At 42.2% G+C, this 13,530-nt stretch overlaps 1 protein-coding gene across 1 annotated transcript in view; it reads left to right on the top strand.

The window, feature by feature from the left end:
• Positions 1 to 2,862: 2,862 nt before the first annotated feature.
• RASGEF1B (RasGEF domain family member 1B) overlaps positions 2,863 to 13,530 on the top strand; it is a 364,027-nt gene continuing 353,359 nt past the window's right edge. The window contains exon 1 of the mRNA XM_043545445.1: positions 2,863 to 2,881. The gene's annotated coding sequence lies outside the window, so the exon portion shown is untranslated. The remainder of the gene's footprint in view (positions 2,882 to 13,530) is intronic.

Raw genomic sequence — 13,530 nt, 5'->3', positions numbered from 1 at the left:
TTAGGGGGCTGGAGCACATGACTTATGAGGAGAGGCTGAGGGAACTGGGCTTATTTAGTCTGTGGAAGAGAAGACTGATGGGGCATTTGATAGCTGCTTTCAACTACCTGAAAGGGGGTTCCAAAGAGGATGGATCTAGACTGTTTCACAGTGGTACCAGATGATAGAACAAGGAATAATGGTCTCAAGTTGCAGTGGGGGAGGTTTAGGTTGGATATTAGGAAAAACTTTTTTACTAGGAGGGTGGTGAAGCACTGAAATGGGTTACCTGGGGAGGTGGTGGAATCTCCTTCCTTTGAGGTTTTTAAGGTCAGGCTTGACAAAGCCCTGGCTGGGATGATTTAGTTGGGGATTGGTCCGGCTTTGAGCAGGGGATTGGACTAGATGACCTCCTGGTCCCTTCCAAACTTGATATTCTATGATTCATTCATGGTATGGCTTTTTGTGCTCATCAGAACTTGCCTGGATGTGGTATTCAATTACTTGACTTTTTTTTGGCTGTTGAATGTGACCTGCTGTAAAGCATTAACCCACTGTGGTATGAACTCGGAAACAAAGGAGGGACTCTCTTAATTGAGACCCAAAAGGGTTTCCGTGTCATCTAAGCAACACAAAACCAAATGTGATAGTGAAACCCTCACTAGCAATGAACACTCATGCTTTCCTTACCTAATGCTCTGCTTGCTATAATTCTTTAGGTCTCGATTCTGCATAGGACTGAAAGCCCATAACACCACCAGTGGGTGTTGTGAAGAAGCTTAATGCCTCCATAGGAAAGGAGTACTTGTGGCACATTAGAGACTAACCAATTTATTTGAGCATAAGCTTTCGTGAGCTACAGCTCATTTCATCGATGAAGTGAGCTGTAGCTCACGAAAGCTTATGCTCAAATAAATTGGTTAGTCTCTAAGGTGCCACAAGTACTCCTTTTCTTTTTGCGAATACAGACTAACATGGCTGTTACTCTGAAACCTCCATAGGAGACTCTCACAGGATCTTATTGGGTATTCCAGCGTGGTTTCTAAAGAGTGTCAGTAGGGCTAAATGTTATGATCATATGAAGTAGTTCTGCATCTTTAGCTTTCTATTTTTAAGCTTATTGTTTGTCCCCCTATGTTTTCCACTTGAACTCTGCACTCCTTTAGGTCTCAGTCTATTGCCTCTATCTAAATTTAAAACTGGAGCTAAAGCGGTTACATTGTATGTTAAACTTTTTGGCAATCTCAGCGTACTGACTTTAGAATAATAAGCCCCTGACTGTATTTATAAAGAAGGATGGAGGTTTTCTGTGGCCCTCCACATCTTTTAAACCAATGTAATGGATCTCAGTTACTGACTTTTCTGCAGAGTGCAATGAGAACTCCTGTCATGAACGTTGCTCTATAAATATGTATTGATCTTTATTGTGTTGCCATTTGAGAAAGATGATATCCCTTAGGAAAGAGGGCTTTTTGTTCTGCAGGTATATTAAGGCAGTCTTCAATCATGGTTGTAGGTAATGCAATTATTTCAGCATCAGCAGCCTTTCATAACTCTGGGGAAGCCATGATTACTTAAATAAATGCTCTTGTTCAAAGCAGATTTCCATAAACATTTAACACATTTGCCAGCTGGTGCAGTGAAGAGCATCATAATGAATCAAATATAGAACATGGCAGGTTTAATGAGGTGTAGAATGACATGAAGCTTATGACATGAATGGATTTATTTGGGGGTTTGGACCCCATTGGGAGTTGGGCATCTGAGTGCTGGAGACAGGAACACTTCTTAAGCTGTTTTCAGTTAAGCCTGCAGCTATTGGGGGACTTGGTTCAGACCTGGGTCTGGGTTTGCAGCAAGCTAGCGGGTCTGGCTCAAACTAGGCAGGGCACTGAACCCCCAAGCTGGCTCAGGGGTAGTCTCAGCACATCAGTTGTCAGTTCCTAAGGGGGCTTCTGTGATCCAACCCATCACAGGTTCTCTTTATTCTAGCTTTTACTGTCCAGTTTAGACATGCTTTAAACTGGCAAAGCTAGATTCATGGCCAGAATGTAGTGTTTCTATTCTCTTGCATAGGGGACCTTCTGCATTGTTCTGCGGCACCCAGACAACTTAAGGTTAATGTAGCCAGCTAGGGGAGCATCGCCCCAGTGTGGTGTATTCTCTTATGTCAGTCAACATAATAGCATAATTCTAATCCTAGAATTTCAAGGATGCCAATAGAAACAAGTTGTGAGTTCCTGCCATTGTAACATAGTAACTTGACCACAAGTATGGACGGTTATCCTAATACCATAACAGTTTACCTCCATCACAGTTGGTGTTTGCAGGAGAGAGGTCTGGAAATAAGGTGCAAGTTTTTAACTCTGAAGGTAATTAACCATTTGAACAACTGGCTAAAGGTTGTGGAGGATTCTCCATCACAGGATATGTTTAAATTAAGATTGGCTGTTTTACTAAAAATGTGCTCTAGTTCAATCAGGAATTAATTCAGTGAAATGCTATGCCCTGTGTCATACAGGTGGTCAGACTAGATGATCATAGTGGTCCCTTCTGGCCTTAAAATCTACAAACCAGTTCCAGTCTAAGTCACCCAGGCTGAAAACCACAGAGCTGGTTTGAATACTGTGCTGGGGTGCACAAACTCCACACTGGAGAAGAATGGGTTAAGGAGCAGCTCTGGGCACAGCTGGCCTCACCCAGCCGCACCTACAAAGCCTGCACATGCTGGAGGCAGAGCTTAAAAAGGGAAGCGGAGCAGTTTAGAGGAAGGTAGGGCAGGCAGGGGAAGGGAGAAGGCCTGTGCTCTTGGGAAGGAGCACCCCAGGAGAGCTGGCTGCCTGAGGCTTGGAGATACTGACCTGACCAAGCCTGCAAAGGAGAGACTTGGAAACTTTTGAAGGTCAGGAACATTAATTTTGTGTTCAGTTCTGTATTTTTCCCCGGGGAAAGATGGGATGCTGGTAGGAAGTGAGCCAGGGAGGCAGCTATGTAGCATCTCCCTGGAATGGAACCTGGTGGAGGGGATGGGCCTGGAGTCTCCACCAGTCCCTTGGGGTGGATGGGTGGGGGAGGGAGCAACAACAGAAGATTGTCACTGTGCCTCAGTGGGGCACAGCAGAGTGCCAGATTCAGGGCAAACTGTTGAGAAATAGGGAAGATTCACCCCCAAACTGGTTGGTTATTCTAGCATTAGATTATACCAAGCCAGTTTATCGAAGTAAATTTCTGTCTCACCACACTGGTTAACAAGAAGTAAAAAATGCAGTCTCCTTAGGTATTCCAGCCCTTGTTTCTCTAGTCAGACACTGGACTCTGTGATGAGTGGTTACTGAAAACCAGTTTAATCAAACTAAGGATTCTTGTGATCCCAAGAGATCAGCCACTTAGCCAGGTTAATATATAACTCAGATCTTACCCAGTAATCACACTGGTGCCAATCCTTTAATAACTAAAAGCTAAAGGTTTAATAATAAAAGAATGAGTTAATAGTGGTTAATAGATCATATACTTTCAAATAATTGTAAAGTCCTTATATCAGGTTTGTAGCAGTGATGGCTTGTAGAGTCTCGGGTAACTTCCAAAAGATTGCAAGGTCCTCAGTCCCTAGTTCAATATGCTCCTTTTAGTTGTAAATCCACAGTCCAGAGAATCAGGGCAGGAAAGAGGCAAAATGTAGACCCCTCAGGGGTCTTTTATATCCTTGTCAATATGCCTGGAAATTTACTGTCTCAAACAAAGCTCTTGGCCCAGTTTGTGGAAAGTTACTGGCCCAAGATGGAGTCCAGAGTCACATGAGCATATCACATGTCCTTACATGGCTTGATGACTCACAGGTGGTAGCCATTGGCCCCTTGGAGCTTGAAGTGTCAGCAGGAAGAGCTATCTGGGTGAAATGAGTTTCTTCGATGGCCCATTGTGAGAGCCAAGTGTCCTTGATGGGCCATCAATACATAGATATCTGACCTCAATGTAAATTTTACCTGGTGGGTGTTACCCAGGAATACAATCACACGTATAAGATACAAATCCATGGTCAATATTCATAACTTCAGATACAAAGATGATACATGCACATAAACAGGATAATCATACTTAGTTAATCATAACTTTTCCATTGACACTTTATGTGACATACTTTGTACAAGATTTGTTGCAGTTGTAGAACAGTGGCAAGATCAATGATAGAAATGGTGATATTCAATCATACCGCATCACAAGCTATCACTTGGCAGGGAAGCTAATAAGGAAAGATCCTGTAGGTACAAGGCTCCTAAGACCCCAACGCAAGGGTAGGAAGCCATGAAGCCCCTTGCTGACATCTGAAGATTTCCATGTCATTGGACTCTTTATGTGCACCCTGAAAAGAGTGGCCTTGAATGTGTGACCCAGCCAGAGGGCTGAGTTGCTAAAAGGAAAGACCGCCCACACGATGGATAAAAAAGAGGCATGTCTGGGAAGAAGACAACCTACCACACCTTGGTCTGACCTCTAGGTGATACTGCCAGTGTGTGTTCCCCTTCAGAAAAACACACTCACAGGAACCTATAGCCCTGGAAATATGCTATCTTGCTGCAAATTTAAAAATTGCCTCTTTTAATCAAAACACTTCAGTGCAGCTGGATAAGCACACAAACCAGTAGTACAATGTGTGTTTTGCATGTCTGGCCATTTATGTACCACAAGTAGTACAAACACTGAGTGTAGAAAACAAAGGAACCCCAAACTTTCAACCCTCTGATTGGAATCTTCTTACTCCTTGTGACTTTACAGTTTTATTTACTTTACCCTCAACACAAAATACTTTGAGATATGTTGTCTCTAAACAACTTTTTTTTGGGTGTTTCTCCTGGGTCATCCAACATGCCCCATCACCACTGTGGGATGGTGATGTAAGCTAATATGCCCGTCACCAATTTTAATTTACATATAATTTCCATATTATTAAGCTAGTAACTGAAATCCTGCGCTGTTGCACGGATGCAATTCATAAAGTCATGTTTGTTTTGTTTTTTTTTAAAAAGCCCCAAATGGGAGTTGCTGTTTCCATGCGCTACATTGCAGTGTGTGATGTTGCTGTTTGTCCGTCTTCCCTAAAATCTGTGCACAGCGCTGCCCCCTGGCTGCAGGCACAACCGCCTCTGTTACCCCATGTAGCTGTTACTCCCACCTTCCCTGATCAACAGTCACGTTCCAACTGCCACGGAACCTTAGGACGCCAGCATTCCGTCTGGTTCTCACAGGGCCCCCTGGCGGAACCTGCTGAAGTTCTGAATAAAAAGAGCGGTCAGCCATGCTTGTAGCTGCTTCTGTCACCTCACGCTGATTCAACAGACATGCAAGGCTTCAGAGAGAGAGAGACCGTGGCAATTCTGGAATCTTATTTATATGGATTCCCAGCATGTTCTCTCTGTGCACCAATGCAAGAAGGCACACCTGTTATCACTGACTACTTGCACGTGCTCATTGGAGACACAGACAGCATTTGCTGTTAACTCAGTATGTGATGGACTTTTAATGGCTTCCAGGTGTCTTAGGAGCTAAATAGGTTGTGTGACTTCTGTCTGTTTTCTTTTTACTCTTAACTATCTATTGGGAAGGCTAGCGTCCCAATATATAGCATGTGTAATTCACACCTGCTTAGTGTTGCTCTCTGTCCCCCCTCTAGCGGTGGCTGGGCCACATGTAGACAGGGTGAGCCTGCTATGGCCATGGGAGCAAGGTCTTTAATTCGGGCAATAGAGCTCATGCTTAAAAATCAAGAGAGTAACAGTCCAGTCCCCTCTGCTTCTGATCCATTAAGTACTGCAGTGTTATACATGCACTTCTGTAACTTTGGGAATGACTGGTCAAGTATGGGGTCATAAAAAAAAAAGGCGTGCTAGAACACAGTAACACCAATATAGCACTTTGCATGCATGTGATTCTGTATGATGCTTAACTTGCCCGAATGTGTGTGGCTGCTTGAAGCAACTCTGCAAGGCCAGATCTTAGGTGATGCTTATGGAGCTGTGGTAGAATTGGTGACTTACACCAATAGTGCTCTCTTGTCAAGTGTTTTTGGAGGCAAATTTGAAATGCAAGCTAAACTCAATCCAGGGTTCAACTTTACTTGGCTGTGAGGATGGTCTAAATATTGATTTTTTTCATTCTCTTGAATGGATGGTGTGAGTGTGATAATGAAACTGCAATGTCTCTGTTTCTTTGCACCTTCTCATTTGTTAAAATGCTGTGTATGGGGGCAGCAGCCATCTTGTTCTGAGTTGCTGCAGCCTGTTACAGAAGAGATGCACATTGTGCTTTCTTATGGAGACTCTATTTGAGTTCATTGTTAGTTGTTTTCCTAAGTCTAAAATCACTAAATCCTAAGTCTACTCACACTGAAAGTATACGGAGTTGCTTTTTGTGGAAGAGTCAATGATTTTCAAAAAGAAAAAAAATCATTCAGTGGAAAATTGCTTGGGATTGCATTGGGTCTGACTGGAGGCAGAATTTGGCTCCGTGTATTTATAGGAGGCAGGGGGAAATAGCCAATTAGAAATTATTGTGCTAACATGTTTTAGTAATTCCCCTACTAACTGGCAATTTAAATTATGAAGCAGAAGTTGCATTTTCTAAAATCGATCTCCATATCCAGATGCAGCAACACACTGGAGATTATTTTAATAAATCCCTTTAAGTGGCAGAGATTTTGTACCTGTTTTTAAAATGTATTTACATCTAACTATAAAAATGGAAATATCACTTGCAGCCAAATGAATGATACTGAAGATCCTAAGCATTGCCACTGCATTTTGCTATGTTTATATTTCAGATCACCAAGGTTTCCACTGGGGTATTCCGTCCATCTATTCCCTAATTTAATAATAATCAATCACTGATTAAGAATAAATTAGATTAAATGATGGCATGAGCCCCATCGGTAAGCAGGCTTCCATTTTGAAGCCCTTACTGTAAAAATCTTGGCACATTTGCATTTTTTTTAAACATGCAAAACATGGTCTTATCCCAGTTGCCCAGTGTTTATCACATTAATCTTTAAGGAGCTGAGACAGTTTGATACAAAGGACTTGGATCTGACGCTGCCAGGGGTTTTTCTCTAATCCTGAATAGTGCTTAATACGGAGAGCTTTCTAAAGAGGCCAGAAGTAAACAATTTCTTTTGGCTAGTGCTTAAATCTCATCTCCTGCTGAGCCTTCTGGTCAGCAGCCTAACTTCCTCATTGACCGAATCTTTTATTTTTAAGGGAGGCTGGGGATAGATAAATCATTTCCTATCTTCACCACATGCTGAATGAGCTATGAGGTTTTTCCATTTTTTCCTTGGTGGCTGTATGTTCTCTTTGACATTTGCATAGTGTGAAAGATAGCTTTTTGATGGGTCTGTCAGGCGTTCTAAAGATACCTACTGCACTTTTTAATTTAGTCACATAGGTCCTTCATCACATGTGACACAAAAGGCTGAATGATTTAATAAACCTACCACCAAGGAATAACCACCTATGATCTTTTTTTCCATATCTGGAAAATACTCCTAGTAGCACATGGGAGGATCATGCTCTTAAATCACCAACTTCCAAATCATTCAGTCTGATCCCTCCTCTGCGGGAAGGGAAGATGTGCACAATGGATATGTGGCGATAAGGAATAGTCTCAAGGAATGGAGGCCTGGGAAAGTTTGACTAAGATAAAACAAATACTAAAAATAGGATTTCTCTTCAGAAACCTGATCTCTGATCGTGTATGTGAGGAAAAAGACAGTGTGGAAATTCTCATGTAACTAAATAAGCAGAAAGCTAAGTGTGTAATCTGAAGCATCACAGGCCAGATGTTGTAGCTCTAAGTCAGTGCAGCTATGCTTACTTACACCAGATGAGGATCGAACTCCATATTTTTAAAAGCAGCCAGATGCTCTCTTATGTGTTAAGAGATAAAACAGGATAGGACTCCACCTAGGGCATTGCCATCGAATTGGTGTATCCATTTTCCAGTCTCCTCTGAAATACCTGTAAAAAGGAAAGTCAGAAAACATTAAATCAGACAGTTTTAATTCACTCCAAACATTACTGAGCATTAGGAATTCCAAATGCCCATGGTTTTTGAGTCCACTCACTTTATTTCTTCATGTTGCAAGGATAATAATAAACAGGAGAGTTCTTTTATCCAGAGTCTGCAGGAAGATTAACAGGGACTCAAATTTAAACCTAAAAAGGATTTGCATATTTACAGTTGCAAATGCCAAACAAAATGAAATAGGTTAATTGCAGTTCAGAATGGAGTAGGTAATAGTCCCATGCTATTTGGATATACTTTCAACATTTACAAGGAAAAGATCTGGCAGAGTAATTTGTCGATAATTTTGGGGGGGAATGTGTGCAATTTTTTCATTGAATAATTGCTGAATACATGTTCCCATTGTTTGTTTGATTTGAGAGTGAGACCTGACACTTACATTTCCAGAGTTTACTGCTGCACGGATGAGTTCACATATCATTTTAATGGAAGAGTGTAAACAATTGTTTCAGAGTCACATCTCACTGGGAGAAGAACCAGGTACTCCATGAAGTCCAGTCGAAATGTAGCTTTCTCATAGGGTGGTAGGCAGCAGTTTAGAGCTGTTTGGAAAATAGAATTTTCCTTCTGCGGGAAATATCAACATTTTGAAATTAGCCTCTGTTCCAAATCAGAACAAAAAATTGAAATATCAAAAATTTGATGGAATGAAAAATTATGAAAAGCTTCTAATTAAATGAAAAAAACAACATTTTAGATCAAAATGAAAATTGTTTAAAATTGCTGTTTTGATATAATTTCACTGTTTAGTTTTTAAATTGAAAAAAATGAAAAACAAAATGATAGTTCAAGCCTAAATGAAAGCTTTCACGTTGACTTTCTTGCTGGAAAATCAAAACTTTTTGTGGAATTGACAATTTCCTGCAAAATAATCCAACAACCCCTTCAGTTTTGAAGAAACTGTGTTTTTCAGTAAGGAAAACTTTTTTTTTTCCCCCCTCAGCACCAAAAATTTCTACCACTTCTACAGGTAGAACACAACCCTTAAATGGAGACAGTGATAGATATTCCTTTTGTGCAAGGAATGGTTCCTCCTTGCATGTGTCCTGGTTTGCTCAACTGATCCTTGTTCCGAAATGGAAAGGTGCAAACCTTGGTGTGACTGGAACCTGGTATTGTCTGAAGCAAATAATGAACATATAACAGATCTGAGAACCAAACTGTGGCTGGATCTGCTCCCTTCAGCATCCCTCAGAGCTTTCTGCACATGCAGCCTTTATTCTGTGCGTTCCCCACGTTTGATTAAGAGCTGCAGCCCAAGAGAGGGAGAGTAAATGAACTCTTGGTGTGCGCCCACACACACATACAATTTTTTCCATGGAAATTAGAACTTTATAACCCCCCCCCCCCCATCAGCAATAGATCATTTGTGATTTGTGGAGCAACAATGATTGTTTTATAAGGAGAAAGAAAAATAACAACTGTAGAGTTAAAGGGTGTTACCTATTCATACTCCCCACAAAGGAATCACTGAATGTTTCACTGCATTAAACGTGAAGATTACATTATGCATGCAAGCCAAGGGCAACACTATGACATTTCTCTAGTTTATACAGAAACTAAAAAGTGAATACTACAATGTTTTCCAAACTACGCTTTAAATCTATGTGATCTGCCCATCAGTGTGTAGCAAACTGTGGCTTTATCCAAGTGCAGCTATGCCTTAAGGTACAGTCTTGGGAATGCTCTGAGTATCACTGCTTCGATCAGCACCAGGAGGCAGAATATCTCCTGAAGTGCTCTGGTGTGCAGTGGCAGTAGCGTACTTAATGGGGTGCATCACGCTCCCTGCCAACCCAGTTCCCTTTTGTGCTGGTCCCACTCAGTGGGTCTATGGCCCTGCCTCTTTTCTGCACCTTGGGGGCACTGTATGCCCTCAGGGCACTACAGAGGGAGTGGTCCCTGCACTTCAATGAGCAATTGGGCCTGGCCCTCAAACAGGCCCCACAGAAGGTAAAGGCACCTTCCACTCTGTTTCACCACTACATACACGCGCGTGTGCGTGTAAGACCCAGGCACAATCTGGCCCTCAGTTTGCGAAGATATGAAAGCCGAGTTGATTATATTGCAGTGCAGTGTGTTATTGATTTCCAAGGTGCTGAAGTGTCCGTGGTAAAACTCCCATTGGCCTCAGTAGGAGGAGAGACAGGCCAGTGCTGAGAGCTTCTGCAAATCCCACCTTACATTGCTTACTTAGGTCACGGGAAATGATTTGAAATCTTGTTTTCCAAACACTTAAATACCATTTACTGCTTAATAAGTTGGATCCTCACTAACCCTATGCAAATTTTACCTAGACAGTGTAAACTCCAGTACGGAAACCCCACTGTCATGAGTTTGGCAGTATAACTGCTAACTTTCCCTTCGCTAGCAACAATGTAGGAAATGCTCTTCTCCAGCTATAACTGAGAAGTGAGAACCAGATCTGAGTTTGAATTTGGATCCAGAACTGAGTTTGGGCCCATCACTGATGTCGGTTAAACCCTATTGCGTGTGTGGGCGAGAGAGGTATACTATTTTATATGCACTGGCCTCTAGAGCCTGCACACTTCCAATGGATATTTCAAATGGGAAAAAGCTATGTGGAAGCGCCTGTAAAGCGTGTTTTTTATTTCTCTTGTGATGTGTGCAGCGGTTTTCTTAATTCTTAATTCAGCAAAGCAATTGAGCACATGATTCAATTCATCCCACTGAGGGATGAAGCATGGACTGCAGTGGGACTTCAGCACATGCTCAAAGCTAAGCATATGCTTAAGTGCTGCGCAGAACAGAGGTGCTGTCCTGAATCAAGACTTTTGGCTGGGATTTCTAAAGGAGTTTGATGCCCAACTTCAATGGAATTTGGGAACCATCTTGTTTGGGCTAGTTTGAAAATCCCGGCTGTAAACATGTACTTAACATTAAGCACATGCTTAAATCCATCCACATGCAGCAACGTACTTAACTTGTTTTCACTCCAATATTTCCTTCCCTGTCCTTTCAAGGAGAGCCTACCTCTGTGTGTGGGCATAAGCACTTGAGAAAGAACAAATGGGTTGGAACCTGCACTGTGAGAAAACACAAGAGATCATTTAGAGAAAAAAAACAACATTGACTAAAATTGAGCTGAATGGCTTTTTTTTTACTGTCACTTTTAATTCCATCCTTTAATTAGTAGTATTGTTCCAAAATGTTTAGCTGCAGTGATGAGGGAATTTTATGATACCTGCCCACTGATAATAATTTAGCATCTTCACATCAGCATGGTCTAATTAGATTTTCATCAGCCTTTGAAGGTCAGCCAGTAAAACTGTTACATTGTAAGATTTAGGCTCAGGAAATTATCCTGTTATCGACTTCAATATATTTTTGTTTTTAAACCTTGTCTATTGCTGTCCTCACAAAGGATTGTAGAGCCACAGTCGAGCACACACAGAATCCTGAAAGGTTTTCTGCCACTCGGAAGTATGTCTGCATATTTCCCCTTCCTTGTGAAAGACATCACTCAGTACTCTGTGCTGTTAAAGACACATTAGCACAGCTAACCACGGAGGCTTGTCTGGTTCTGTCTTTCACTGTGTGATGGATTTTACACACCGCCTCTGCCACGGCTCACATCATTAAAATAGGGTGGTGATTATTTCTCAAGTAATCCAGATTTGGGCTTCTGGATTTTTGCTTCAGGAAATCATTCACAAAGTTGTAGTAACGGTGGAAAATCTACTAGGTGGTCTGCTTCAGATTCCATTTACAAAGGTGTTATTCAGTCATTCTCAAACTGTGGCTGGTAGAGAACTGACCGGCCACATGTTGGGTGTCTCCTCTTGCTGGTAGATGCTAAATAACATTACAACAATCTGAAAATACACACATACTTTACTTTCCCTTGTCAGCAATTCCTGTAGTTGTCACAAAGCTGTTACACAGTCATAAATGGGAGGAGAGGAGTCCAAGACATTTCCGCTATTCATTTGTGGCCCATGCTATGGCAAGGTTTGAGAACTCCAGGGGTAAATTCCTTGACTCCAGTGGGATTACTCTTGATTTACAGCAGTGTAATGGAGAAGAGAATCAGGCTCAGGAAGTTCCTTGTATACTTGTATAGGTGAGTGGGTTATTTTTTTTTCTTCTTTTCTGAATGGTTCCTAAGGGAAGTAAGTCGGTTTCCTTTAGTGTAATATGCTGTATTCTGGAAGGGGAAAAGCAGGAGATGTTACTTTGGTGATCTCAGTTCAATCCAGGACACAGTGGTTACAGGCTCCTCACCATAACTTCCCACCCCCCTGGTAAAGGCTTCTGTCTGCAAGGAGAAGTGACTGTCCTATACAGTTTACTGTGTTGGTCGCAGGATGTGAAACGTCCTCTCACGGCCGATACAGTAGTATTCTGCTTAGATGTGGTTAAAGGACATAAGTAGCACAGCAGAGAGCTACTCTGCACAGGGAAGGCAGAATGGTCTAGTGGACAGGGCACTGGACTAGGAATCAGGAGACCTGGGTCTGACTGTGGGGGCCTATTTCCGCTCCTCAGTCCATTCATGCATCCAGGCAGAGTTCCTCTGGGTGGCGTCCGCTGGCTCCTTTGACACCTTTGAAGAGCAGTGGGCGCTGTCCGGGGTTCTCTGCTCAGTGTCTTCATCAGGTTCCCTTCGTTTAGCCCTGTGACCTCACTCCTGTTCCTGTTATATATTTAGTTGTTCCCTGCAATCATTTGGAATCCCGGTCCTGTGGATCCTCCCCTTAGGCCACGGGGAGGCCCTTTAGCAGTGGGTGGGCTTGTGCCCGCCCACTTCCTGGATCCCAACAGGACCACTGCTGTGCTGTGTCAGTTCACCTCTCTGTATCCCCTCCCACCCTTTGCCTGACTTGCTTATTTAGACTGTGATCACTTTAGGGTGGGGACGGTCTCTTTCTAGGTGTTTGTACAGTGCCCAGCACAGTGGATCTTGTTTGGAGCCTCTAGGCATGACTGGAATGCAAGTAATTCATTGTATGCTTTGGGATGTGGCCCAGATGAACTTTCATCAGCAGGAAACAGAGACAATCCTCCCCCCACACCCCAAAAGAAACCAATGACTTGTGCTCAAATACAGTTATTTGATTCTTTTTATTTATTTTTTTTTTGTGGATATAGGAGGAACATACCCAACATCATGCAATATGCTTTCAGAATGCAGTGATATATTTAGGGGAGTCCTTCCAATGCTGAAGGGCCAAAATAATTTTAAATTGTAGCTGTGAAGATCTCTGTTCACTTGTTGTGGTGGTCCAAAGCACACTGAAGTTAATGGTAAGACTCGCCTTCAGTGGGCTTTGAATCAGTTCCCTGTTACTTTACGCTTAATTATTCATAAAGGAAAGTAGTGCTGATTTTGATCATATGGGTTTTACTTGTGCTCAGAAAAATAATTTAACTCAAATCATGTGTGTGGCCCTATACTATATATCCCTAGAAGAGATACAAATAGCTATATCTTTATCTTGGACTGGGGGGAATCTG

The sequence above is a fragment of the Chelonia mydas genome, chromosome 4 (genome assembly GCF_015237465.2).
Source record: "Chelonia mydas isolate rCheMyd1 chromosome 4, rCheMyd1.pri.v2, whole genome shotgun sequence".
NCBI classification, from domain to species: Eukaryota; Metazoa; Chordata; order Testudines; family Cheloniidae; genus Chelonia; species Chelonia mydas.
Note: the sequence above shows the minus strand (reverse complement) of the source record. Positions and strands in the feature narration are given on the sequence as shown.